General features: G+C 35.2%; 1 protein-coding gene across 1 annotated transcript in view; it reads left to right on the top strand.

Annotated features, from left to right (window-relative positions):
* The window catches only part of RSRC1 (arginine and serine rich coiled-coil 1), a 413,404-nt gene that overhangs the window by 350,618 nt on the left and 35,497 nt on the right, over window positions 1-27,289 (top strand). The window lies entirely within an intron of this gene.

The following is a 27,289-nucleotide window of genomic DNA, read 5'->3' as shown; positions in this document are numbered from 1 at the left end:
AACAAATCTAACACATTTTTATCCCCTCTAACAAATTTTTATTTTCCCCTTAATTTGCTATCTGTGATTTACATGAGTGAAAATTTTACCTTTTTTTCTTCACAGGGGGATTATATACATATACTGTTATAAATTACAGTGCTTAAAGCAAGATTCAGTCAAATCTTTCTCAGTGAGTTACGTTGATGATCTGCTTAGACTGGCAATTATGTCACTTTACTGGCTAATTTCACAGGGTAACTTTGCCTCTTGTGAGCTTTTGAGAAGGTGAAGTCTGATATGTGCAAGAATTTGGACTTTGAGTGCTGTAGTCAAAATCTGAAAGTTGAAATTTTTGCCTTAGTAGGTACCTGTGTTTTCTGTAACAACCAGAAGATAATTTGAACTTCTCAGCCACTACATGGAAGCTGAGATTCAGTAAAACCCAAAGTATAATGGTTTCGAGTGCTTAAAAGCAGAGTCCCATCAGAGCCATCCTCAAAACCAAGCCAAAAAAAAAAAAAAAAAAAAAACAACCTGTAGATTTAAGTGGCAGATCCCTACAAATAAGTAGATTCAAACTAAATGTGGATGAATTTATATGCATATAGTATAGTGTTCTTACCTTATTTGGCCCCCAGACATCCTGGGTTTATGCTCTTTTCCGGGATCAACTAATTTTATGGTATACTGAGAAAAAAAATGAATTTCAATAGCAAGACTCCTCAATATAATTATCTTCTTTTGGATCTCTTGGCATTGTTAGTGAAAGCAAGCTATCTGATTTCAGTTATCCTTACGATGTGCCCATAGTACAAGTAGATATAAGATTAATTACAAAGCAGTCTAAGCAAATTATAATTTTTAAGTACTGCTATGTTGTGTGGCATTCTGATCAATGTAACTAATTAATAACATAATGGCCCTTATAAAACACTGTGGTACTATAAATCACATGTGTAGTACTTATGACCAAGCAACACAGTGAAATATGTTGTAGTAGTTATTAGCCTAATCCTATTAATTCAGATCTTAATTAGAGTCTTAATCAGTTGAAAATGAATGGCAGTGAGAGTAACCACAGATATTGAAATTGCAAGGTGATTTGTTTTTATGAAAAAATATAATATGAATGCTTATCTTAATAAAAGAAACTTTTTTAATACTTTAGAACTCCTCATTTACATGTTAACGGTTGATATTTCTACCTCTCTCTTGTTTTCATTAAATTAGCTCTAAGCATCTTTTAAAAGACATCTGGTTAAGAATTCCTTAAGTAACTTTAGATACTTGAACGTTATATTATAATTCTTTCTAAAGTAATTTTTAATTTAGACTTTTCACTAAATGAAACTGACCTTATACGTAGTCTGCAATATGCAGTGCCTTTTTTCTTTCAGTTCCTGAGAATTGTTGAAAAAGCATATTCCTCCAATCGTAGCTGTTTTAATTAGCATCTTTAAAAATCTAGCATACTAACTAAACTACAGGATTATAGAGGACTTAGTATCCACAGTGCCTGACACATAGTAGAAACTCAGTTTCTTGAATTGTTGCATGATGAATGAATAAATCAATGACCGATTTCCCTTTATTCTTTTAAATTCATGCTAAGTAGCTTATTTTGAGCTTGCAATGGGATTCCAAATAATCTCATTGAAAGTATTACCCAACTTTGTTAAGGGCTTTTCTAAGACAGGCCCATACCTATTAAGCTATTGCTCTAATGAATTAGACCATGCAAAATTAAACCAAGGAATGTCAAAATACTGTCAAAATTTGCTAAACTATTTGTCAGATTCTGTTGTTGTTGTTGTTTGCTTCCAATTTTTTTCTCTTGAGTTGTCTAGATACTTGAATGCTATCAAATTAACAGTTCTCTGAAAGTGATTAATGTATAAGCTACATTTATTTCATTTCATATAGTCTAACTGCAAATTGAAACCTGAGATAGAACAGTATGCATGTGTGTATATATTTCTGTATCTGAAAGAATAAAAATCCTTTATTTTCAGTCTGTAAGACACTAGTAATTCACTCTGTCACATCATTTATACAATTCAGCTCTTAATTTCTCAGCATGCTGATATGCAATACAGAGTTGAAAGCATTGCGAAAATGTAGATAAATGTTGTCTATCCAGCTCCCTTTATCCACTCTCTGTTATCTCAAAAAAGCTATTGTATTAGCATAGCAAGATCTGTGCCATGCAAATTCATTATATTATGCATTCTTCCTTTGAGTGTTCTTAAATCAATAACGTAATTATGTTTGCAAGTATTGCATCCAAAATAAAAAAGTCAGGCTGCACACCAAAACTGGTCCAGGATGACTACTTTGTGTTCCAGCCTTTAAACAATGGGGGCCCATTTAGAGTGCACTTCATAGTCCTTGTATAGTTCAGTTGATTTTTCCACTTAGTAAATATTGCCAGTACATTGGTGATAGGTGCTCACTCTTTCTTGAGTCACTAATTTTTAGTTATTATAGGAATGTTATATCTTTCAGTAAAAGTCAACTACATATTTAAAGTTTAGGTATACAATGTCCCTTTTTTTCTAATTCTAGATTATAATTTAGGAAAAATGAATAGTATTAAATCTTTCAGTTCTGTTTTCTTTCTTATTCTTTGACTTAATAAATAATCGACTTTGACTTTCTCTTTTTCTCTGTATGTGTTTGAAAATGTTCTAATTATACTTGTATATAATTAAAAAGCATTTTAACTTCTGTTTCTATTATTGAATGCATTAGCATAACTGCTTAGATTTTCTGTGTATTTTTATATTTAATTTGGTATGCATTTAAGGGTGCTAATTATGTTTTAAATCCATTGTAAGCACAGTAGTCTTTCTTTGCATTTGATTTCTCTCTAATATGAATTTCCTATTTGTGGTATAAGTATAGTAGCTTTTGGATTCTTTTTCCCCTTGTGTTTATTCAAAACAGCTCTACCCATCTGTTGGTTTTTTTACTTCAAATATTTTTGTTTCCAAAAGTGTTAGGCAGCCCTTTCTAAATTATTCATGGGAATGGTGGACAGTGAAAATATGAACATAATAAAAGGCAGTTCAAGTGAAGACAGAGCAATCCTCAAGTCTCATTTGTTTAAGTTTAAATTCATCAAATCTTTTGCCAGAGCTGATTGACAAGAAGTAAAATAGATTAGCCTAAATTCATTTTTCTTTTTTCTTAATAATCCTTCAGTGAAGGTGAGGTAAAGAGTACTAGAGGCCGGGCGCAGTGGCTCAAGCCTGTAATCCCAGCACTTTGGGAGGCCGAGACGGGCGGATCACGAGGTCAGGAGATCGAGACCATCCTAGCTAACATGGTGAAACCCCGTCTCTACTAAAAAAAGACAAAAAACGAGCCGGGCGGGTGGTGGGCGCCTGTAGTCCCAGCTACTCCGGAAGCTGAGGCAGGAGAATGGCGTAAACCCGGGAGGCGGAGCTTGCAGTGAGACGAGATCGCGCCACTGCACTCCAGCCTGGGTGACAGAGCGAGACTCCGTCTCAAAAAAAAAAAAAAAAAAAAAAAAAGAGTCCTAGTAACTGAAAGGCAAGGTGGTTGCCAGACAACGTTCTAAGTATTCTACATATTAACTGTCTTAATCATCATGAACTCTATACGGGTTGTGCTAGTATCCCTGTACAATAGGGAGGATAGGAAACAAAGGCACAGTGCTTAGTAGCTTGCTCTGTAGCTAATAAGTGGTGAAGCCAGAATACAAACCCAGGCAGTCAGACTCCAGTACACATTTTTCTCTTTAAATAGCCTGCATAAATCACAACCCTTAGAATCAGTGCTCAAAAATAATATAATTCTCTCTCTTATCCTTTGCCTTCCTCTCTGGAGCCTGCCCTCCAGCTCCTAGGAAGTTGCTTACTGTCAAGTTTTCCTGTCCTAACTTAGATATAGATCCATACTAGGTTGCCTCACTTGAGTTTCTGGGATACCCAATGGGGGGGTACTCCAGTTAGAGTCACATTTTGTCAGGGTGTCTATGTCCTTTTTGCATAATCTCTATCTGCTTTTCTCCCTACAGACTGCCTGGTCAATGTAAGATATTCATAGTGTGTCCTCCACATCCAGCCTTAAGAGTCTGGACCAGAGCCACACCTAAGCATCTAGTTTCTCAGGTTCCTTTCTCTGAGGTTTTGACTGGCCCCGTGCTTTGTAGTTTCTAGCATAAAACACACTTAGCACCAAGTCTGAGCACATCCAGAGAGAGAACTGTTATAATCCCTTCTTTCCCTCCACTGTGATTCATCACCTAAGACCCATAGACCCTAAGACCCTTTGTTCCTTCTGGATACCCTTTATAAGAAAGTAGGAGTGAAGTTGAAAGGAGAAGTTAGCAGATATGAGGGCATCATTTAGGAATTACTGTTTATCTACAGTTGGCATGTAGATCCAAGTAGGTTAGACAGAAGTAATATGATTGTCCTTTCTAGCCCTCATCCTGAATTGGATACTCATTGTAATATGCAGTATTATTTCCTTCTTAGATTTAAACATTTGAAAATCCCCCCTTCTTTATATTACTTTATTAGGTGGTTCTATTGTAAGATTTAAAATGTCCCTTTAAGAAATTTGTGTTTCCTGTGTATCACATGTAATAGTTCTATAAATATATCTGTCATAATTTTTAAATATTTCTGTAGTTTTTTAACGCATTAACTCTAATGTTAGAGTACTGTTTTCTTTAAGAAGAAAATCTGCTTAGCCTGAATACATTGCTTCATTGCATATTTTTCCTCAAGTTCTTATTTAGTAAAAAAAAAAAAAAAAAGAAAGAAAAGGAAAGAAAAAAGAAAAAGAAAATTCACTCAAGAGCACTCAGTCATTTATCCTAGCCATCTGTCTTATTTCCCTCAGCAGTGATTTGTCCTTTATAATACCCTTGATTATATGTCTGCAAGAACTTGATTGATAAATATTTTTAACCTTTCCCTTAGATTCAGTTTTTTCTATTCCATATTACGTAGCATCAACCTGTTTCTCAGTTTCAGTGATTCCAGAAATTGTGTGTTAATTCATTTTTAACTTTTTAACCAAGCAAGGAATCCTTCCTTATTTTCCTAATAGCTAAGTCATGATATTTTTGCTTCATACACATTGAGCTGTACTCTCTATGGAATTGAAGCCAGTTTAGATAGCATTTTACTTATTTTCAGTAAGATGTTTATGTACATGAAATGCAGATATACTGATAACCTATTTAATCATCATTAGGCCCCCAGTGACTGGCTACCATGTGTTTCCCTACTGATTTAAATAAATTGTTTTCTACAAACACAAATTTCAAGACCAACTCAAAGCTACAGACTTTCTATTCAATCAGATACTTACAATATAAATTAAACATTAGGAAGCTGACATACATATTGAATGCCCACAGGTGTACAATCCTGAGAGTAACTTAGAGAGGTTAGTACAATCTAAGGAATCAATTGTGCTCTATTAGAAATAGCCCTAGCTAGCTTCCTTTAGCTGAAGTAATAGAATGAGGTTCAGAATCTCAGCTCTGCCATTTCCTAGCTCTGTGACCGAATAAATCACTTAACCTCACTGGGACTCTGAAGTGGGGAACATGATAAAAGCTGCCTGGAATCATCATAATATGAAATGGCGATAGTCTTTGAAAAGCACTTCAGACCGGGCATGGTGGCCCACGTCTGTAATCCCAGCACTTTGGAAGGCCAAGGAAGGAGGGTTGCTTGAGCCCAGGAGTTTGAGACTAACCTGGGCAACATAGTGAGCCCCTGTCTCAAAAAGAAAAAGAAAAAAATTAGTCAGCCATGGTAGTGCCCATCTATAATCCCACCTACTCAGGAGGCTGAGGCAGGAGGATCACGTGAGCCCAGAAGTTCGAGGTTGCAGTGAACTATGATTAAGTCTCTTAAAGAAACAAAAGTCTCTCAAGTCCAGAGCTGCTCTCTAGTCTCTTAAGAAAAAAAAAAAAAATACTTCATCTTATTGAATCCTATCCAACCAAGGTAGACATTATATTGCTTGTGATTTGGATTAAGCCCAGCTGTAGTGCTTCTAATGCTGGCAGAGTAAACACCAAAGTCCTAATATGTATCCTTGTTAGGCTTCAGAGCCAAAATACACTAAGACATTTTAGGAAAATACCACATTATGGTTGCTTTGTGAAATGACAAAAAATACTTTATGTAAACAAAGAATAAGTCACTCTGCAAGCAATTAGGGGTTAAAAAGCACTAAAATATAGATCACTGAAAAGGAAAAACTTTATGTAACAGCAACATTCTAGGTACCTTAGTAATTTTTATTATATCTAGTTACACCCAGCCCTTGTTCCTACCTACTGTATATCAAGTTGGTTTTTAAATCCAAGTTATTTTATAATTCCAAGATAAGATTGTTTTTATTCATCATCATTTTTGAGAACTTCATAGGTCAGAAGTGCTACTGAACAGCACCTACTTTGAGGACTGAAAATAAGGTCTTCTCTGTAAAATAATTTGAAATTGCATTTTGTTAGAAAAAAGAAAATATTCTCACAAATATTCTTTCAACCTCTAAAGCATCATGTTTTTTAAATACAAAACATACAAGAGGTATATTATACTTTGCAGTCAAGTATACATATGCATATATACACAAACCTAAAAAAATACAAAATAATACTTATCCATTTCCAATTTTTTTTTCTGATTCTATTGCATGTTCAACAAAACAAAAGCAACTGACTAATGGGTCATGACCCTCAGTTGAAAAAACATTGCTCTGAAGTAGTTTTCTACTATGTTTCTTCCTTACCCAAATCACTCTCATACTGTAAATACCAAAGGATGAGAAATGTCCTTTTCTCACCTATGATTATATTTAAACTGAAGATAGTAAATTACTTCACATGCCAATGGAGTTGTTTTAGGCAAGTTTTTAAGGTAAGTAAATATAGTAATATAAAATGAAGTTAAGCAAGTCAAAATTAGAAGCAACTAGATGTCTTTAAATTGGCATTCTATATGAACTCAATAAATACTTCTTAACTGATTATAGATCATTTCCTTGCAAGTAACTGTGAGCTTCTAGATTAAGTATTCTTACTTAGGATATTATTATCTATTAAGTCTATAGTTAATGTAAATTTACAGCTTTTATGTGATATGTTATATGTGTAGGTGATATATATCTTCACAGCTTTGGTTAGAGTTTATTAAGCTAGGTCAGAAGTACTTTCCCTTGTAGCACTATTTTTCAACACAAATCACTAACCGCTAATGGAATTCATGTTAATGTGAATTTGATAATGAAGCCAAATCTGGCTTCATGATGATTTAGAATACAGATACTTTGGAGACACTGGGGATTCCAGACCACCCCGATAAAACAAATATCTCAATAAGGCCAGTCACACTAATTTTTCTGTTTCCCATAAAAGTTTTGTTTACACTATGCTGGAATCTATTAAGTGTGCAATAGCATTATGTCTAAAAACCAACGTACATACCTTAGTTGAAAACATACTTCGTTGCTAAAAAATGCAAATGATCATCTGAGCCCTTCAGCAAGTTGTAATCTTTTTGTTGTTGGAAGGTCTTTCCTCAATGGTGATGGCTGCTCACTGATCAAGGTGGTGGTTGCTGAAGGCTCTGGTGGCTGTGGCCATTTTAATTAAGACAACAATGAAGTTTGCTGCATCGATTGACTCTTCCTATCGTGAAAGACTTCTCTATAGCACATGATGCTGTTGGATAGCATTTTATTTATCGTAGAACTTCGTCTTTAGAAAGTTGGAGTCAGTCCTTTTAGCCACTTTCTCTGCTCATCTGTAAGAAGCATTCATTCTAGTTTCATGAAATTGTAGCCATTCAGTCATATCTTCAGGCTCCACTTCTAATTCCAACCCTTCTCCTTTGCCTACCTAATACCTACCTTCAGGCCTCACCTTAAATATTGTATCTTCAGAGGAACTGAATTCTTATATCATAGTTTGATCAAATCTCCCTGTGATGCTCTATTGTAGTAACATGCTGTCCTTTCATAGCATTTATCACAGTTGTTGTTTTGGTGGGGAGACAGGGGTGGTTGAGACAGGGTCTTGCTCAGTTGCCCAGCTGGAATGCAATGGTATAATCGCAGCTCATTGCAGCCTCAACCTCCCAGGCTCAAGACATCCTCCCTGCCTCAGCCTCCAGAGTAGCTGGGACTACAGGCGAGCATCATCACGCCTGGCTAATTTTTTTATTTTATTTTTTTATAGACACGAGGTCTCACTCTGTTGCCCAGGCTGGTCTTGAACTTTTGGGCTCAAGCGATCCTCCCACCTCGAATTCCCAAAGTGCTGGGATTCAGGCATGAGCCACCATGCCCAGCACAATTGTTAATCATTCATTTTCTTCAACAAATATTTATTGAGCCACCTCCTATATGCCAGGCATTGTTGTAATCTTGGGCCACGGTAAAAAACAAAACATGGAGTGCACATTCTAGTGGAAAGAGACAGATAATGAATAAACAAACAAGTAAATGCATACAGACATACCTTGTTTTATTGCACTTGGAAGGTAACTATGTTTTTTTTACAGATTGAAGGTTTGTGGCAACCCTGCATCGAGCAAGTCTGTTGGTGCCATTTTCCCCAAAAGTATATGCTCATTTTATATCTCTTCATCACATTTTGGTAATTCTCACAATATTTTAAACATGCTCATTGTATCTGTCATTGTGATGACTGATCATTGGTCTTGGATGTTACTATAGTAGTTGATCTGGGGCATGATGAACTGCAACCATGTAAGACAACGAACTTCATAGATAAATGTTGTGTGTGTTCTGACTGCTCCATTGACTGGCTATTCCTCTCTCTCCCTCACCTGGAGGCTCCCTATTCTCTGAGACACAATGTTGAAATTAGGCCAGTAAGTGTTACAGTGGCCTCTAAGTGTTCACGTGAAAGGAAGAGTCCACATGCCCCTCACTTACATCAAAAGCCAGAAATGATTAAGCTTAGTGAGGAAGGCATGTCAAAAGCCCAGAGAGGATGAAAGCTAGGCATCTTGTGCCAAACAATTAGACAAGTTGTGAATGCAAAGGAAAAGTTCTTGATTTAAATTAAAGGGCTACTCCAGTGAACATATGAATGATAAGAAAACAAAACAGCTGACATTATTGCTGACAGGGAGAAAGTTGGAGAGGTCTGGATAGAAGATCAAATCAGCTACAATATTCCCTTAAGTCAAAGCCAAATCCAGAGCAACATCCTAACTCCCTTCATTTCTATGAAGCTGAAAGAGGTCAGGAAACTGCTGAAGAAATATTTGGAGCAGGCAGAGCTTGGTTTGTGAGGCCTAAGGAAAGAAGTAGCCTTCATAACAAAAGTGCAAGAGCAAGCAGCAAGTTATGTAAAAGATCTAGCTAAGATCACTGATGAAGGCAGCAACGCTAAACAACAGATTTTCAATGCAGAGGAAACAGCCTTCTATAGGAAGAAAATGCCATCTAAGATTGTCATAGGTAGAGAGGTGAAGTCAGTGTCTGGTGTCAAAGCTTCAAAGAACAGGCTGACGCTTGTCATGGGCTAATGCAACTGGTGACTTTAAGTTTGAAGCCAGTGCTCATTTCCCACTCTGAAAATCCTAGGGTCCTTGAGAATTATGCTAAACCAACTTTGCTGTCCTCTATAAATGGAACAACAAAGCCTGGATGACAACACATCTGTTTATAGCATGGTTTACAGAATATTTAAAGCCCACTGTTGAGACATACTGCTCAGAAGAAAAGACTTCTTTAAAAATATTAATGCACATTGACATGTACAAGGAGAATAATGCCTGCTAACCCAGCATTTGTTCTCCAGCCCCTGGATAAAAGAACTGATTTCAACTTTTCAAGTCTTAATATTTAAGAAATATATTTTGTAGGGCTAGAGCTGCCATAAGTAGTAATTCCTCTGATGGATCTGGCCGAATTAAATTGAAAACCTGCTCGAAAGGATTCATTGTTTTAGATGCCATTAAGAACATTTGTGATTTATAGGAGGAGATCAAAATGGAAATATTAACAGGAGTTTGGAAGAAGTTGCTTCCAACCCTCATGGATAACTTCAAGGGGCTCAAGACTTCAGTGGAGGAAGTAACAACCTTTGTGTTGGAAATAGGAGAAGAACTAGAAGAGGAACCTGAAGATGTGACTAAGTGACTGCAGTTTCATGATTAAACATGAACAAATGAGTAGTTGCTTCTTATGGATGAGCATAGAAAGTGGTTTCTTGAGATGGAACCTACTCCTGGTGAAGACAGTGTGAACACTGGAAATTACAACAAAGGCTGTGGAGCATTACATAAACTTAGTTGATAAAGCAGTGGCAGGGTTTAAGATTGACTCCAATTTTTGAAAGCAGAAGTTTTACAATAAATAAAATGCTATCCAACAGCATCACATGCTATAGAGAAGTCTTTCATGACAGGAAGAGTCAGTTGATGCAGCAAACTTCATTGTTGTCTTATTTGAAATGGCCACAGCCACCCTAGCTTTCAGCAACCACCACCTTGATCAGTGAGCAGCCATCACCATTGAGGCAAGACCCTCCACCAGCAGAAAGATTATGACACGTTAAAGGCTCAGATGATCATTTGCATTTTTAGCAATAAAGTATGTTTTAAATTAAGACATGTATGTTGGTTTTTAGACATAATGCTATTGCACACTTAATAGACTACAGTATAGTGTAAACATAACTTTTATATGGACTAGGGAAACAATAAATGTTACTGGGTTTATTGCAATACTTGCTTTAGTGTGATATTCTGGAACCAAACCGAGAATATCTCCAAAGTATGCCTGTAATGTACGAAATGATGACAGGTCACAAGGAGAACAATGGAGCATGATGATGAGATAGGTTGGGGGGGGATTTATATATATGTGTGTGTATATGTGTATATATATGTGTGTGTGTATATATATATGAAAGCCCTGTGATAATATAACCTTTGAGCAAAGTCTTAAAGAAGATGAATACCTTTCGAAGTTAATACTTTCCTGTTTTCTTTTTTTTTTTTTAACAAGTTGCATTCTTGCACATCTGTATTCTTAAAATTCAAATTGTTTGATGTTGTATCTGCTTGATAATTCTTCAAAATGAGAGAGCTATGATCTCAGCACTGTACTCCAGCCTGGACAACAGAGTGAAATCCCCATCTCTAAATATTAAAAATAATAAAAAATAAAGTGCAAGTATTATAATATCTTACAAACCAGCATTAGTGAATTTGGATTATATAGCATCTTATCACTCCTACCACTTTGGTATTTTGTAAGTTAGTATTTTCACTAGAATATCACAATCATTTTACACTGTTAGACCTAGGTTTTGGGGTTTTATTTTTTTCTTTTTGTTTGTTTTTTAGTTCTTAAAAGATGTTGCACTTTCTGAAAAATTTTTTCTGTGTCTTGTTGAGATGATCATGTGGGTTTTGTCTTTATCTGTCCTACATCTATAAACGTTTAAAATAATGGTGATTTCTTTGTAGAGATAGTAGAGAGTAAAACAAGCCTAATTTATTATACTAAAACTAGATAAATTAAACTCTCAGACATAATGAATTGAGACTGTCTTAAATAAACATCAGGCAAAAATGGAATTCTGACTATTATTCCTCTCCCCCCAAATTAGGTTATAGTTTTCTTGTTTCAACATCCATCTTTAGTATCAGTGTAGAGCCATGTCATGAGTTATTGTTTATTTGTAAGACCAGCCTTGTCTATCTACAATAGGGTATCACTTTTATAACCTCCCCCTCCCTTCACTCCAATCATTTCTTTTTCAACAGTAACTTAAACTAATATGGTCAAACTTGGAAAATTTTCTAAAGTGACCAGGAAAACCTAGTTAGTAGAAATAATTGTGAATAAGAAGTCTGGTCGGTTTCATCCCAGAAATTCTGTATTTTCTTTTCAATTTATTTGAAGTCCTCAGTAATAGTTTATCAGTCAGGTGTTTACTAAAAGAAATATATCTAGGGAAAGGAGTTGAGAGTACTGCTGTATTCATTAATATATAGAAGGTTATTGACTTAAGATACAAGGAAAAAAAACAAAAAAAAATAATAAAAACCTTACAACCTTAAATTTACCAGTTCCTGAAAGAGGTAGAGCACAGCAGCTCACAGACTGGCTGTGTCACAAACTGAAAGAAAACAGACGTGTTTTCTTTCACAAAAAGAACACAGACATGTAGGGAAGATGTCAACATCACATGGCATTTTATTGTTGTGGATTAATTTTTGTATGTGTATTTTTGGAATTTACCAGTGATGATAGATTTTTTAAATCTATTGGAATAATGAGAGCATATCAAATAAATAAGTTACTGCCTTGTGGACACAGTGATCAGAATATCTTTGAGGATTCTGATGTCTTGAGTATGCTTTTAATATCTTGATTATGCTTTCAAATATAGTATTATTTTTAAAATATTTTAAAATAATATATCTAAACAGTATATAAAATATAAATTAATATTAATAATATAATATAAAATAATATATGGATATATTGATTCCTAGACCAAAAGAATCAGGATAAGCCTAATGATTGTTCAGCCTGCCAACACCAACCCATAGATTGGCATTTGCAAACCACTGCCCTGTTCAATTCATTTTGTAGCTAATAACGTGAAATAGTATATTTTTTCCAAATGAGTTTGGTTTAACATACCCAAGTTATTGTTGTCTCTTTCAATGGAGTCAGTTTTCAAGACATACAATGAACTATAGCACCACCCAATTTTGATTTTGTTTTTACTTTACTAAAAACCATTTAACCAAGCTTGATACCCCACCTTGTTCACCAGATATGACTCCAAATGCCTACAGAAATGCTGACCTTACTCAGAATAGTTACTTTCAATATTTGATGATAATATTTTTCCAATAATGATGTCATTACACTAAACTTACAAGGCTTTTTTGTAATAAACAGCACAGATTTGTTTGAGTAGTCATGTTTGTGATATTGCCTGTAGGTATTAAATGGCTAATTTAACTGATCTATCATACCCTTAACATTGGCCTAATTACTAACAGATTTTGAGGCAATAGATACCAAATACTATTCCAGAAATCTTGATTGCCCTTCATTTTCTCTTTATTTTAAAAAGTACAGATTTTGCTCTCAAGCTTTCAGTGTTTTTATTTGAGAAAATGTTTTCCTTAGCAAAAGTCAAGGGTAACCATTTAGCACACCTTCAAGTCTGTCTTTCACATGCATTTGCTCGAGTGTTCACCTTTGGAACCAGGGAGACTTCCCACAGCATACAAAACTACATGGGGATGAAAGGAATCAAGGTCATACAAATAGGAAATGAGGTTTTATTGCCCTTAAAAATTAAAGTTTTCCATCTGTTAGTATATTTGGATATAGTAAAATTCTAGCTATAGTTTAAAGAAATCTGTACTATTTTAGAAGTTTTAGAAGCAATTATTATGGAAGAATAGTGATATATCAAATCAATACAAATTATTTTGGATTTTTTAAAAAAGAATAAAATGCCCTAAAGTTCAGAAGCTCAACTAAGTGTATGTTTTTAGTTTTATTCTTTTTTCAGTTATTTAGTCTTTAATCATTTAATTAATCTATAATTTAATATATTTAAAATCAAAAAGACATTTCACAGATCTTTCATATATTGAAAAGCTGTATTTGAAGGAAAACTTTTTACTTTTGGTTAGAAAGTGCTCTGAATGACAAATTTGGTTTTTTCTAATTTTTATATTGTAGTCTCTTAGATGGAAACTAGGTGAATTATAAACATCATGGCCCGCATATCAGTAACTGACATTTGGACATACCTGCAGTGTACTGAAACCATATTCAATGTGCATTTTATATGAACTTGTCTATGATTTATTTTACCTTGAAAGTGACTATCACACATAAAGAATACTACTGTAATTTCTCTTCCCCTGCAAAATAAACAAAAACTTTATGCTTTTTTCTAAACTTTCTTAGGTTATGTTTAAATTTGTGACTGATTACAGAGCATCACTGGCATGTCTTTAAACGTATTGTTTAATTCATTATCATAAAGTACTATCCAGAATATTCACTAATCTTATGTGAATATGCAATCACAGGTATATTCACATAAGAACCACATGAATCTCTCTGGGGAAAGGGAATAGAGACTCTTGATACTGCTATTCTCAGTCTAATTCAACAGAATTAAGATTTTCAAACAAGAACATGAAAGGAAGGACAGGCCTGAGCTTTCAGAAATGACCTGCAGAAGCAGCAGAAAAGCACCTTGCTATGTGAGGAAGGAGGTGGTTGAGCTTTTTCTGGTGGGCTGATTTGTGGACCGCTAGGAAGTAGTGTCGTTTATATTGTCATCTGACTGAGCCCCAGAAACCAATTTCCTTAATCGGCATAGATTGTTCTTTATTCAACATGCGCCTAAGTCATGTTACGTGTCAAATAAAGCCTTATTATTGGTGCCCATCACTTCCTAATCCCCATCAAGCTAGAGTCAGTGATCCTGCTCTGTGCATCCAGGTTACCCTGTACTGTTCTTTTTGCCTAGCTAAACCCTAAACTACAGATCATAGGCAATCGCTGAATAAACTTTGTGATTTTTTTAGTGTTCTCTCGTCTCAAAAAATTGGGAAATTGATTCACAAATTGATTATTTACACAAATCACACAAGAGTACAGAAACTATATCATATAACTGGGAGATTTCTGTGAATTTGGAATTCAGTTTGGTCAACATCATTGAAATTTTTTGGAATTCAGTTTGATCAACAGCATTGAAATTTTATTTTTTAATCATATCAGCTGAATTAAGTTACCAGTTCCTGAAAGAGGTAGAGCACAGCAGCTCACAGACTGGCTGTGTCACAAACTGCAAGAAGACAGGAATCAAGCAAAAGAAAGTAATTTAAAAACCTAATTGAGGTTATTTTAAATGTGAATTTGTATACAAACAAATGTTAAAAGCTTCTTTAAGATATTTACAGTGTACTGCTTTTCTTTCTATACTCTTATTCCATTTCCTATTTGGATGAACTCCTCTGCTTTTTGTCATTTAAATTATAATAATAATGTGGGCTCTACTAGAATGTGAGCTCCTAAAGAGCAAAGACCATTTCTGTGTGTAGACTTTGGTTTGCCCAGCACCTAGCACAGAGTGATTTGTGTAATAATTAGAAAATGAAAGATTAGTATTCCATAAGGAATCCTAAAGTCTCAGAGTAAAGAGTTCATTTTGAAAATGCAGAACTTGATCCTTTTAATCTAGAAAGACAGTTTAATAAAGTCATTAAACCGATTTATTGTCTGAATGTACTTGTCTTTGTTTTTCCCATAAATAAAAATAGTTTTATTGAAATTATTAAATTCTTTTTAATAGTGAATTAACAAATTAGTTTGATAAAATTCACATTTACAGAGAAAGGTACCACTCAGCAGAAGAAAAAACAGATAAATTAATAGCATTGCTGAGGGTCTTATCCAAAAAATAAATTAACACCAAATTGAAAATTATAAAATTAAAATTTATTTTCATTTATGCATATTTTAATATGATTATGTTCAATAATCTGTTTTGCCTGTGTAACATAAATCTTAATCCAGCAAATATTCTTCAATTTTTGTTTTGTAACATTTATAATCAAATCTCAAATCTATGATGTTATAAAGAAGTTAAGTTTTCAACTTTTAGTTTTTACTATAATTGTTCTTCACCTTAAGAAGCAATCAGTTCCCCTAAAACAGCCCTTGGATTTTTCAACAGATGGAAGTTTATCTTAGATCAAAACAAAGCTTCTGTTTCAATGTAGTCCTGCCTAAAGGCAGGAGAATGGACAAGAAGACTTCTTAAAGTTCCCTCCATATCCCTTTGTTTTATTTGTAAACCTCACTGCTCTTTAGTAAGATAAAATAGATGCAACCTCCAGTGCCATAAAAGAAAATAGAAATCACATCATCCTCAGCTATCGTACTCTGTAAGTTATTTTTACCTTTATTATTGGAAAGGTAGGCCTTGGAAGTATAGTAAACAATGTAATATTTAAAGTTATTCTTTCCCAACCCATGAAAAAAAGTTTTTATTTCTCCACTTTATAGTTATGGTGTCCCTACATTATTTTTATTGTAATTGTATTGCCAAATCAGGTATGAGATTAGATGTTGGATGTTACATGTAATCTGCACAGAAATCAAATTATTTCACCTCTAAGTCCACAATACCCCCTCCTGCTGGTTTGCTGTTAAATATTCAGTATTTTCTTGTCATGAATACAAATGGAGGACAAATTAGAATCTACAGACAGCTGACCTGAGCTTCAGATTAGAGACTGGGGGGCTTGTGCTATTTTAAATGTTTTAATTATCATAGTCCCAGTAGCCATTTGAAGGACACACATAAAATCATTTTCAACAAAAGAAAAAGAAAAAGCTCATCCTCCTTCTTCTTCTTAATATGAATGTTTGAGTGTGATTACATTTGCACTTCCATTGGAACTATGCTAATTTACTGCATTAAATTAGGTGTATTAGTGGTAGTAATTTTTTAAACACTAAACATTCTCTGTAATGTTTTCAGTTGGTGTGTTTGCCTTGTTGCAAGGATGATATGTATTTCTCATTTTATTTCATAGACAATAGATCTTCTGTGTTTAAGTATAAAACCTAATTTAAACAACAGATCTGGTAATTCCCATTGAATATGGTAAAAATACATGTGAATAGTGGACTAATTTAGATGTGATAGCATGTATTTGCATTAGCAAAGAATAGAGAACCCATGTGAAATGAGCTGAAAAGATCATTGTGGGAATGAAAAATATTTAATGTGTGACAGTCTGAGATTTATCTTTAAATATTGATGCTTACTTGAAAACTTTTACAATTTAAAGGGGTTATGGATTACAATGTTGTATTAATTGATTAAATAAAAATGTTTATAGTATTTATAGAGCAAAGAAAGAAATGTAATTTTTAAAAAGACAAATTTAAGTTTGTTCATTTAAAAAGTAAGTTTATATTAATTTTATTCTCAAGAATGTATTATTCTGATGCCTACAGTCTTCAGTGTGCATTTTTTTCTTTCTTGTATATGTTGGTGTAATGTTGATTTGATTAGTTACGCCTGACTAGTAAGCAGTGAAACATTTTTATATGCTCTTGGGAAATAAATTTGGCAGAAAATCAGCATGAGTAGATTTAATTATCACTCTGAGACCTTTTCCTTTTCTAGCTTAGTGATCCTGAAACTCCATGTGTCTCACTGAAATCTGTGTGGACGCTAAGCTTCGCTTCCCAATTTGTTCCTCCATGCAATGATAAGCCAAGCAATTACTGGTTTATTGATTTTTCATCATGGCAAATTTAAAGTTGATTTTTTCCTGAAAAGGCAGGGGTGATTAAGTGTTTCCCCTCGGTTTAGTACGAGAGAGCTATGTGGCAGAATCTAATATCCTGAGGTCAACCTCTGCAGGCAGATAATACGGTGTCTTGGCCACGTGTTAAAGAGAGAAATCAGGGCTACAAATGTGATAGGATATATGTGGAGACAGTTTAATTTGCTCCATTTATATGAACAAGTCATGTGGCACATGCTTGGAAAACATCATTTTGAATGGACTTAGAAGTGAAGCCCACGTGAACAGAAAGAATAAATGAGTGCAAATAGGAAAGATGTTATTGGTTATTAAGGGAATTTCACTATCATTTTTTAATGAAAATAAGTAAACCATTGGAATATAGGATGTTCAAAACATAGAGTGAAATCCACATATACCACTGTGAGGATTTGCTGGTCTGTAAAATGCAAAAATAACCTGTCTTGTAAGAATTATGTAAGAAATTATGATTAAGTTATGCATACTAGTCTTAAATATATGTATACATTCTAATTTTTGCATGCAGTTCTCTGGCAGCAGTATATTTTTGTGCTTTTGAAAGGTAGACATTTTTAAATCAAATATTCAAGCATGATTCCGAAATAATTTATGACTCGGGTAATTTTTCGAAATGATATTATTTCCTAGAAGTTACTAATTATAAATAAGAGTATACATAAAGAGAGACCTAATTGTGGTGAACTTTAAACCTAGAAATGGTGAAAAAGCTCATCTATAACTTGACTGAATACTTACCGTAATTCTTCAATAAAATGAAAGGGTTCTAGTTTTAGCAGGAAAATATGTTTGTTAGAACATAAAATATAAGATGCAGATTCTCTACATGCCAGTTTTTCTTAGTCTATTATATGAAAGCTAAATATTTAACAAAATGTTTAACAAATCTAACCTGGTCCTAGATCTACAGAGCCCATTCTCCAACTAGTTTTATCATTTTTCATTATGGTTCCTCAATATTTACTCATTAGCAGTTTACATTATTCTTCCTTTATCACTATGATTCCAGAAAGATTCTAATTGTTTTCTTCTGGTAACCTAAGAATGAAGATTGTAGACTATTTTATATATCTTGTTTACTAAAAAGTTCACTTGGATGTGTCATAATTACCAAGTTAATTGTATGTTGTATTTTTGGTGAATCACTGAAATTATTCCATGGTTTTAATATTAAAATATTTTTATTTCTAAAATAAGATAAACATTGGAATCCCTCCAAAACCATGGTGCTAAAAGCAAATATTTTATTACATACACAAAGCCAAGCTTACTTCAATATATCTTTTAAAATCTAACACAAAGGATATAAAATGAATATATTAAGATCATTCGTAGCATCTGTTATCTCACTAGCACCAAGGCAATGTATAACACCACGGTTCTGCCTCTGATTAAGTCTTTTCCTGTGAATTAAAACCCATGTGGCTAGATGGCACTTGACATTCAGGAATCTCTCTTTTGGTTTATCAGTATTTGAGCTCGGAAGTTTTATAGTTTTTATTTTTTCCTACATATGACACTGACTGTCTTACTACTTTTTTGACATTGGTGAATCTGCCATCTCAGAGTTACATTTAGAAAGATATGTGAATTATTTTTAGTTGTGTAATAAATTTACATGAGCATATTACTTTCTAATACAGGTTGACTTTAATAAATTACATAACTGATTTTCATTGACTTACAGTTTTCATTTAGACATTTGCCTCTAAAACAATAAAAATTACAGAACATTTTCTAAGTTTAATTAAGAAGAATTTTCTACCTAGATTGATGTGCAGTCATATGCATATAAAATATTCATATACTATTTAAAATAATTTAGTTGGGCATGATTTTTAAAGGCTTATCTGTAAATACGAAAGAAAAAATGTTTCATCAAAAGTGCTTGCTTATTTAACAGCCATACAGATTATCATTTCTCTATGTATTTAGCAATACTCTACCACATCCTTATCCGTTTTTTAGGACCACTACAGATATTTTCAGACTAAGAAAATGCAAATATATTGTGTTACTCTTTTAAATGTTCATTCCTCTCCCAGCCTTCAAGTAAGTATTGGTTGACCTAATGACTAATTGATAAATCACATTCTAATGTCCCTTACCTGACTTCTAGTGTTGACTGAGCAGCATTGACCTCTTACAGTTAATGGTTGTTCAAAGGGAGAGGTCATTATGGAAACTGGATCACTGCCTTGCTATTTCATTCACATCCTTCTGTTGGCAAAACCCCCTATCTGTTCCAGGCACCATGTTAAATGCTAGGGCTGTGAAGATAAATTAGGCAAGCTTCTTGTTCTAAAAAAGTTTGCAGCCTATTGAGGGGGAGGGGGAGGAATATGTCATGTGCATAAACACGTATAAAACAAAGTAGAAATAAACTCCAATAAAGAAATGCTGGTAGACTGCTTGTGAGAAGGTAGAGATTACTTGCAGCTGAGAGAATTGGGGAATGCCTTGAGGAAATTGCTTACATTTTTCAAATCTGTCAGTATGAACAAGCCTGGAGTAAACATATAGGTGGTGGGGGAGGTGAGAGAACATTTTTTAAGTTTATATTAAATGCCTTTACTGGTGCTAGAACCAAAACATAGGTTACCTGATTTTAGCTCCACAACAACCCTGTGAATTATGTATTATTCTTATTTTATAAACAAAGAAACTGGACAAGTTAAGTGACTTCCTCAAGGTCCTACAGCTAATAAATAGTAGAGATTGCACTGGAAAATTCTTTTCCTAGCATTATACTCAGAGCTCTTTTTACTGTATTACAACTAACTAGTGTAGCCCACACAGCAATTGGATCTGGATCTTCCACAGCAGCATGTAACTATACCAGTGCTTCCCAAACCTGGCATACATCAGAATCACCTGAGGGTTGGTTTTAAAATATCTCGATGGCAAATACTTTATATTTTTCCTAATTTTGAGGAATCAGCCCAAGAACCTATGTATGTTCTTAAAGTTTCTCGGCTGATTCTTATTTTCATTCAATACTGTTGCACAGATAAGCACTTGGAAACAACTGCTTTAAGCAGTAGAGCCAACCAATTACAAACATTATTTACCACATACTACAAGAATGAATATGTAGTCATGTGTCTATATTGAATCACATTCTTTTTTAACCAGTAAGTAATTTATTTAAATATTCAATTTATAATTTTGAAAGTGCCATGATTTCCGATCAGAATATTTCTGGATCTCTGAAAAATAGCAAACCATACTTCTTTGATACTATGACACATCTTTTATTTTTTACATGTTTTAACATGTCTGAAATCAAGATGCATCTTACAATTAATGTCATCTTAAAATCACTGTTAGCCAGATAGCAGCTGTGACTCGATGTTATTATCTATTTGATGAACTTGATTGTTATTCCTGGCCACATGAAAGGTCAACTGAGTCCTCAACTGGCTATCAGGAAAACATTTAAAGATCACTTGGGGAAGGAATATTATCCCTGAGTTGTGATCCGAAAACCTTCACTGGCACCTTCTGATAAAGTCAAAAAAGTGCCTGAATAAAAAACTGGCTGAATGGGCCAGGAGCAGTGGCTCATACCTGTAATCCCAGCACTTTGGGAGGCTGAGGTGGGCAGATCACCTGAGGTCAGGAGTTCGAGAGCAGGCTGGCCAACATGGTGAAACCCCATCTCTACTAAAAATACAAAAATTAGCTGGGCGTGGTGGTGGGTGCCTTTAATCCCAGCTACTCAGGAGGCTGAGGCAGGAGAATCACTTGAACCCAGGAGATAGAGGTTGCACTGAGCCAAGATCACGCCATTGCACTCCAGCCTGGGAAACGAGTAAGACTCCATCTCAAGAAAAAGAAAAAAAAAAGAAAAACTGGCTGAATGGGTTTCAGTAACTTGGAAGAAAACCCAAGAGACAATAATGGAGCACTGTTAAGAAAGACTGCCACACAAATATTCTTGATAGCAAAGAGATTATTGTGCACAAAAACATGGACACTGACAACCCTTAAATGACAGTCACAAGAGTTACATTCCAAATGTGAAGGTTTACAACTATCCTAGAAAATGTGTTTCTCTCATCTTGTCTTTTTATATATGTGCAAGAGTGACATATAATTTTTAAAAATCTGTTACGTCTGAAAGAACTCTTTTAATAAGTATAAAAAATTCTAAATAATAGGAAAGTATTGTGCCACAGTTTAATTGACAGCTTTGTTTTTCTTACTGTTATGTAAAAGCATTGTATATTACAATTAATAGCATCTTAAATTTGATGAAATATGATATTAGTACCTGTATCACATTATTTTGTTGTACTGTTTTTTTTTTGTTTTTTTGTTTTTTTGGTTTTTTTTTGAGACGGAGTCTCGCTCTGTCTCCCAGGCTGGAGTGCAGTGGCACGATCTCCACTCACTGCAAGCTCCACCTCCCGGGTGCGCGCCATTCTCCTGCCTCAGCCTCCCGTGTGGCTGGGACTACAGGCGCCCTCCACCACGCCCGGCTAATTTTTGTATTTTTAGTAGAGACGGGGTTTCACCGTGTTAGTCAGGATGGTCTCCATCTCCTGACCTCGTGATCCGCCCATCTCGGCCTCCCAAAGTTGTTGTACTGTTTTATCATTTAATTTCTCTGTTGTGACCGGCCATCCATGTTGAGCTCAGACAAGCAATTCTTTGTGACTGTGACTGAAAAGATGATGCTTTTTCTCAACCAGTGCTGACCATATTGGAAATTTTAGACATTAAAGAAGACCTGCTTAGAAATTAGAGTATATCAAGATGTTAGAAACTCTAGCAAAGGGTCCATTAAAGAAATAAAATTCCCTGATAATTTTTTAAATAAAATTAATTTTCTTTTTGACAGGTGAAAGAGGCCATTCCCATATTAACCTCTACTGTTAAATGAGTAGCTTATTTCTAACTAAGTTAAGCCAGGAGATGAGTCCCTTTGTTTTAACACTTCTTAAAGTAAAAGTTAACATCCCGCCTTTATCTAATTGCTATCAAAGACATTAGTCTATTTGGCTCTAGCATGATTCAATTGCATGAGGTCATGCGGCCTAGCTGTAATAACTTAAAGTGCTTCACTTGGTGATAAGGAAATATATTAAAATGCTCTCAGGTTTATTATTGCCTAAGGTCGTGCTTTATGGTCAGTCCATTTACTGAAGTTTTGTTGTAATAGCACTAACCTGAACTCACATTTTTAAGTCTTTCAATACAAGAAAGATGCTAAGTTTTAAGAAATTATGCTTGTATTTTAATCCACTTAAAGTTTATTATTTTCATTGTTACCACTTGGTAGTGGAGTTAGAAATAGTTTTGTTATCTTGTCACTAAAGCATACATAAAAGGTTTTTTCCTTCAGCCTTAACTTTGAAGACAAATTTTAAAGCTTTAGAAAAACCCTGCTATGTGAATGGGAAGGCTTTGATTTAATTTCATTTTTACTTTGATTTCAAATCTTTCTTTATACTTTCATAAATAACCAAATGCAAGCAGATTCTTCCAAGTCCACCCTTTGTATCCCACATGAGCATGTGCTGCTTCATTAGGCTGGCTCAACCACCTGGTGTGGAATCTGAAGCCTCAAGAGACTATCTTAACATCTGGCATTAGCTACAATCTTTGTATATGTATGCTTAATCTTTTTATTGACATTTTATAAAGAAAAAATGTAGGACAAATTATGAATGGATATAGAACAAAACAAAATAAAGTTATAGTTTATCTTTATATATAGAAACAAACCAGTAAAAAACATGGGTAGTATTCCAAATTAATTTATCTTCAAATTTAGTGTGATATATGTTATATAAAAGATACTTATGTAAAATATTGTTGGTTGAGTTATTAACCTAGGGTCAAATGCAGTCATCCTTAAAAAGAAATTATACACTTTGTTCTGCAATTGAATACATTGTCGTAGCTTTTTTAGTATCATTTCTAATAGAGTAAAATTTTGGATGATTTGATAGTAAAACAGGAAAAGGGATTAGTATCTTACTAACTTTCTGAAAGATAATATAGTTGAGTTTCTGAACTAGGGAATATTGAGATAATGTATGAAAGCAAATGTTTTCTTATCACAGAACAACTAACATTATCCATTATGTGCTGAAAAAACATAAAGGGAGTTATTGAATAAATATAACTGAACTAGTTACAATGTAAACAAAGTGCTGTAGCTTGTTTTTCTATGAAAATCTCTTTCTTTACTACCTCAAGTTTTTTTTTGTTGTTTGTTTTTTTGAGATGCAGTCTCACTTTGTTGCCCAGGCTGGAGTGCAGTGGCACCATCTCAGCTCACTGCAAGCTCCGCCTCCCAGGTTCACACCATTCTCCTGCCTCAGCCTCCCAAGTAGCTGGGACTACAGGCATCCGCCACCACACCCAGCTAATTTTTTGTATTTTTAATAGGGATGGGGTTTCACCGTGTTAGCCAGGATGGTCTCAATCTCCTGACCTCATGATCCGCCCGCCTCAGCCTTCCAAAGTGCTGGGATTGCAGGCGTGAGCCACCGTGCCTGGCCCCTTCAATTTTTTTAAAGGATTAAAAGAAGCTAAATTATTCTTAGTGCAATTATTTAAATTATCCTGTGTATTTAAAATGGAGCAAAACTGGCACCATGTGCAGAAAATAAAAGTAGTATGTAGTGATGTAAAGTATCATTATTTTATTTGTATATTTATATAGTTATTCCATTTAGTAGTATTTAAATTTTTAAAAGCAAATTAAGAATGAATTATCAAATAAAGTAGAGCCATCATTTTTATCTACTTAATTTAGATAAAGTAGACATTACACTTCATAATATATTTACTTGGATATGGGACAATGTTGAGAATATATGTGATAGATCTGTAGGTGAATGGAGAAAAATTTGTGCTTGGAGCCCAAGACATGGAAACTGACCCTGATCTTAATCTGCTGACCTGCTGAATGCTCTTGATTAGTGTTCATATTACACACATACTGCTAAGATTGGGCAGCTACTAAATGCATTGCTATTATAACTTAAAAGGACAAAGATTAACAGCAGTGTTGAACACTAATGTAATATAACAGATTTATACCAAGTGTAATTTTAGCAGTTGAAGACAAATTTTTCTAATAGTTTGTGGAGGGAGTAGAGATGTCATTTATTATTCTGATATTTATGAGGTCAGTACATTAAACTATATAAAACTTTTGCTTTTCAATAATTATCTTTTGCTGCCCTATTTTGATATTAACTGAAACTGATAATTTTATCATAGTTTTCCCAGCTAATGTAGCTTATATGATAGCCATCTCATTTCCTGTTGTCTCCTAGGAAATAACCCAGAAGAAAGAGGTGTAAAATAAATAAAATCATAATTAAAGCAGTACATTCACTGAAAACTTCTTTGTCCGTTTAAGATTTTTAATTTGGCAAATATAAAAATGAGAAGTGTTCTTCATGTGGATCCCTAGTGATCAGAAATGGTTAATGGTACCTTATGTATGGAATGATATAAACTTGAACTGACTTTCACAGCCAGATCACTCAGTCTATTACAAAATTATCCAGGAGTATTGGAGAGGCAGGATTTTGCTTTGTTTTGTTTTGTTTTGGTGTTTCTTGCCTGAGTTAGATATGACTCTTTGGATCCCAAATAAAAAATGTTAAGGCTTTTGGTATAATTGGCTTTGTTATAATAAAATTGTATGTTTTAACTGATTGACACCCGGTAAAGGGGGACTTTAACTGAAAATTTTAGTTAAATTGGTAGCCATTTTGAATGTTTAACAATTTAATATTTATGGACATGTGTTTGATTATCTTTGATTATCAAATTACATGCTGAAGTAATGAAAGTAAAGATAACTCAGTATAATTTTCATGTATGATTATAGAACATATCAACAGTGAAAAACTTTTACTTTTGACACATCATGCTATGGGTTGGAACATTCTGAGTGGAATGTTCTTTATCCAGAGGTTTTACCTTTTTTTATAGAATATGAAAAGGAAGGTGGTGTTTCAAAGAGAATATTTTAGATCTCAGTAGCATTTTTATGAGTTTTTTAAACCTGTGTGTATTAGTCTATTTCTACACTGCTATAAAGAACTACCCGAGACTAGGTAATTAATAAAGAAAAAAGGTTTAATTGACTCACAGTTCCACATGGCTGGGGGAGGCCTCAGGAAACTTACAATCATAGTGGAAGGCAAAAGCAAAGCAAGGCATGTTTTACATGGCAGCAGGAGAGAGAGAGCGGGTGAGCAAGGGGGAACTGTCAAACACTTTTAAACCATCAGATCTCATGAAACTCACTCACTATTACGAGAACAGCATGGTGGAATCCACCCCCCTGATTCAGTTACCTCCCACCAGGTCCCTCCCTTGAGACGTGTCCATTGTTGTCTCTCTTCTAGTTCTAGCCCCACAGTGAGTCTACCCAGCTCCGGGGTGGTACTGTCTGCACAGAGTCATATGATGTAAATCGTCTATGGGTCCCTCAGCTGTGGATACCAGCTTCTGTTCCAGTGGAGGTGTTGGGAGAGTGCAGTGGACTCTGTGAGGGTTCTTAGCTTTGATGGTTTAATGTTCCATTTTTGTGAGGGTTGGCCTCCTGCTGGGAGGTGGCACTTTCCAGAGAGCATCAGCTGTGGTAGTATGGAGAGAAACCAGTGGTGGGCGGGGCCCTAGAACTCCCAAGATTATATGCCCTTTGTCTTCAGCAACCAGGATGGGTAGGGAAGGACCATCAGGTGGGGGCAGGGCTAGGCATGTCTGAGCTCAGACTCTCCTTGGGCAGATCTTGCTGCGCCTGCTGGTGGAGATGGGGGTGAGGTTCCCATGTCAATGAAGTTGAGTACCTAGGAGGATTATGGCTGCCTCTGTTGAGTCATGCAGGGTGTCATGGAAGTGGGGGAGGGCAGCAGTCACAGGCCTCATCCAGCTCCCATGCAAACCAAAGGGGGCCGGTCTCACTCCCACCATGCCCCCACAACAGCCCTGAGTCTGTTTCCAGGTGTTGGGTGAGCCAGGCTTGAGAACTTGCCCCAGACTACTCATCTTCCAGCTGCGAAAGAAAAGGGCTTGGTTCTTCCCCCACTGTGGAGTCTGCACACGGGATTTGCATCCTCCCCCGAGTTCTGGCCAGGAGGCTTCTCATCCCATTCAAATTGTTATGGAGTTCAGCTGGAGATTTCCTTCTCCCTGTGGTGTTTTCCCTGTGGTGTTTTCCCCGCAGCTCCTCTGGCCACCCTCCCAGTGGATTCCTGTGGTGTCAGGCAGGAATGTCCTTCTTGGGCATCCATTGAACTCCCAGGGCCTTTCTGCTGCTTCCTCTACCCCTGTATTTCACTCTGCTCTCTAAATTGACTCAGCTCCAGGTAAAGTCAGAAACTTCTCCTGCAAACAGACCTTCAGTTTCTCTAGTGAGGGTGTGTGTTCAGGAGAGGAGACTCTCCCATTCTCACTTCCAAGGTTGGGGCACTGTATTTGGGATGTCTCCCAGGTCCTGCAGGAGCAGTCAGCTTCCTTCATCAGCTCTGTGGGTCCTCTCAGGATTGCTGGTTTGTTCTTGCAGTCATTCTGGAGCCAAAATTCACAATGCAAGCCTCCGTGATGCTGCTCTGTCCATCCAGCTTAGAGCTGCAGTCTAGTTCTGCCTCCTGTCCACCATGATCAGATCAGGCTACTGTGAAAATATTTTAATGGTATAGCCAATGAATTTAAGGTAATATGCAATGAAAATTTGTTAAGAGTAGGAAAAAATGTTCCTTTGCTATTTCATATTACTTTTTAAATTGTATGACCTAGATTTACACACTGGTCTTTCTACTCATTGGGTACTGAGTGGTCTACTTACTACTTACTGAGTGGCCTTTGGTCATATCATTTAACCTTACTGAACTTCAGTTCTTGAAGTAAAAATGAAGAAAACAGTGCTTATCTCA

Source organism: Chlorocebus sabaeus, chromosome 15 (assembly GCF_047675955.1).
Source record: "Chlorocebus sabaeus isolate Y175 chromosome 15, mChlSab1.0.hap1, whole genome shotgun sequence".
Taxonomy (NCBI): Eukaryota; Metazoa; Chordata; class Mammalia; order Primates; family Cercopithecidae; genus Chlorocebus; species Chlorocebus sabaeus.
This window is presented reverse-complemented; position numbering and strand designations above follow the sequence as displayed.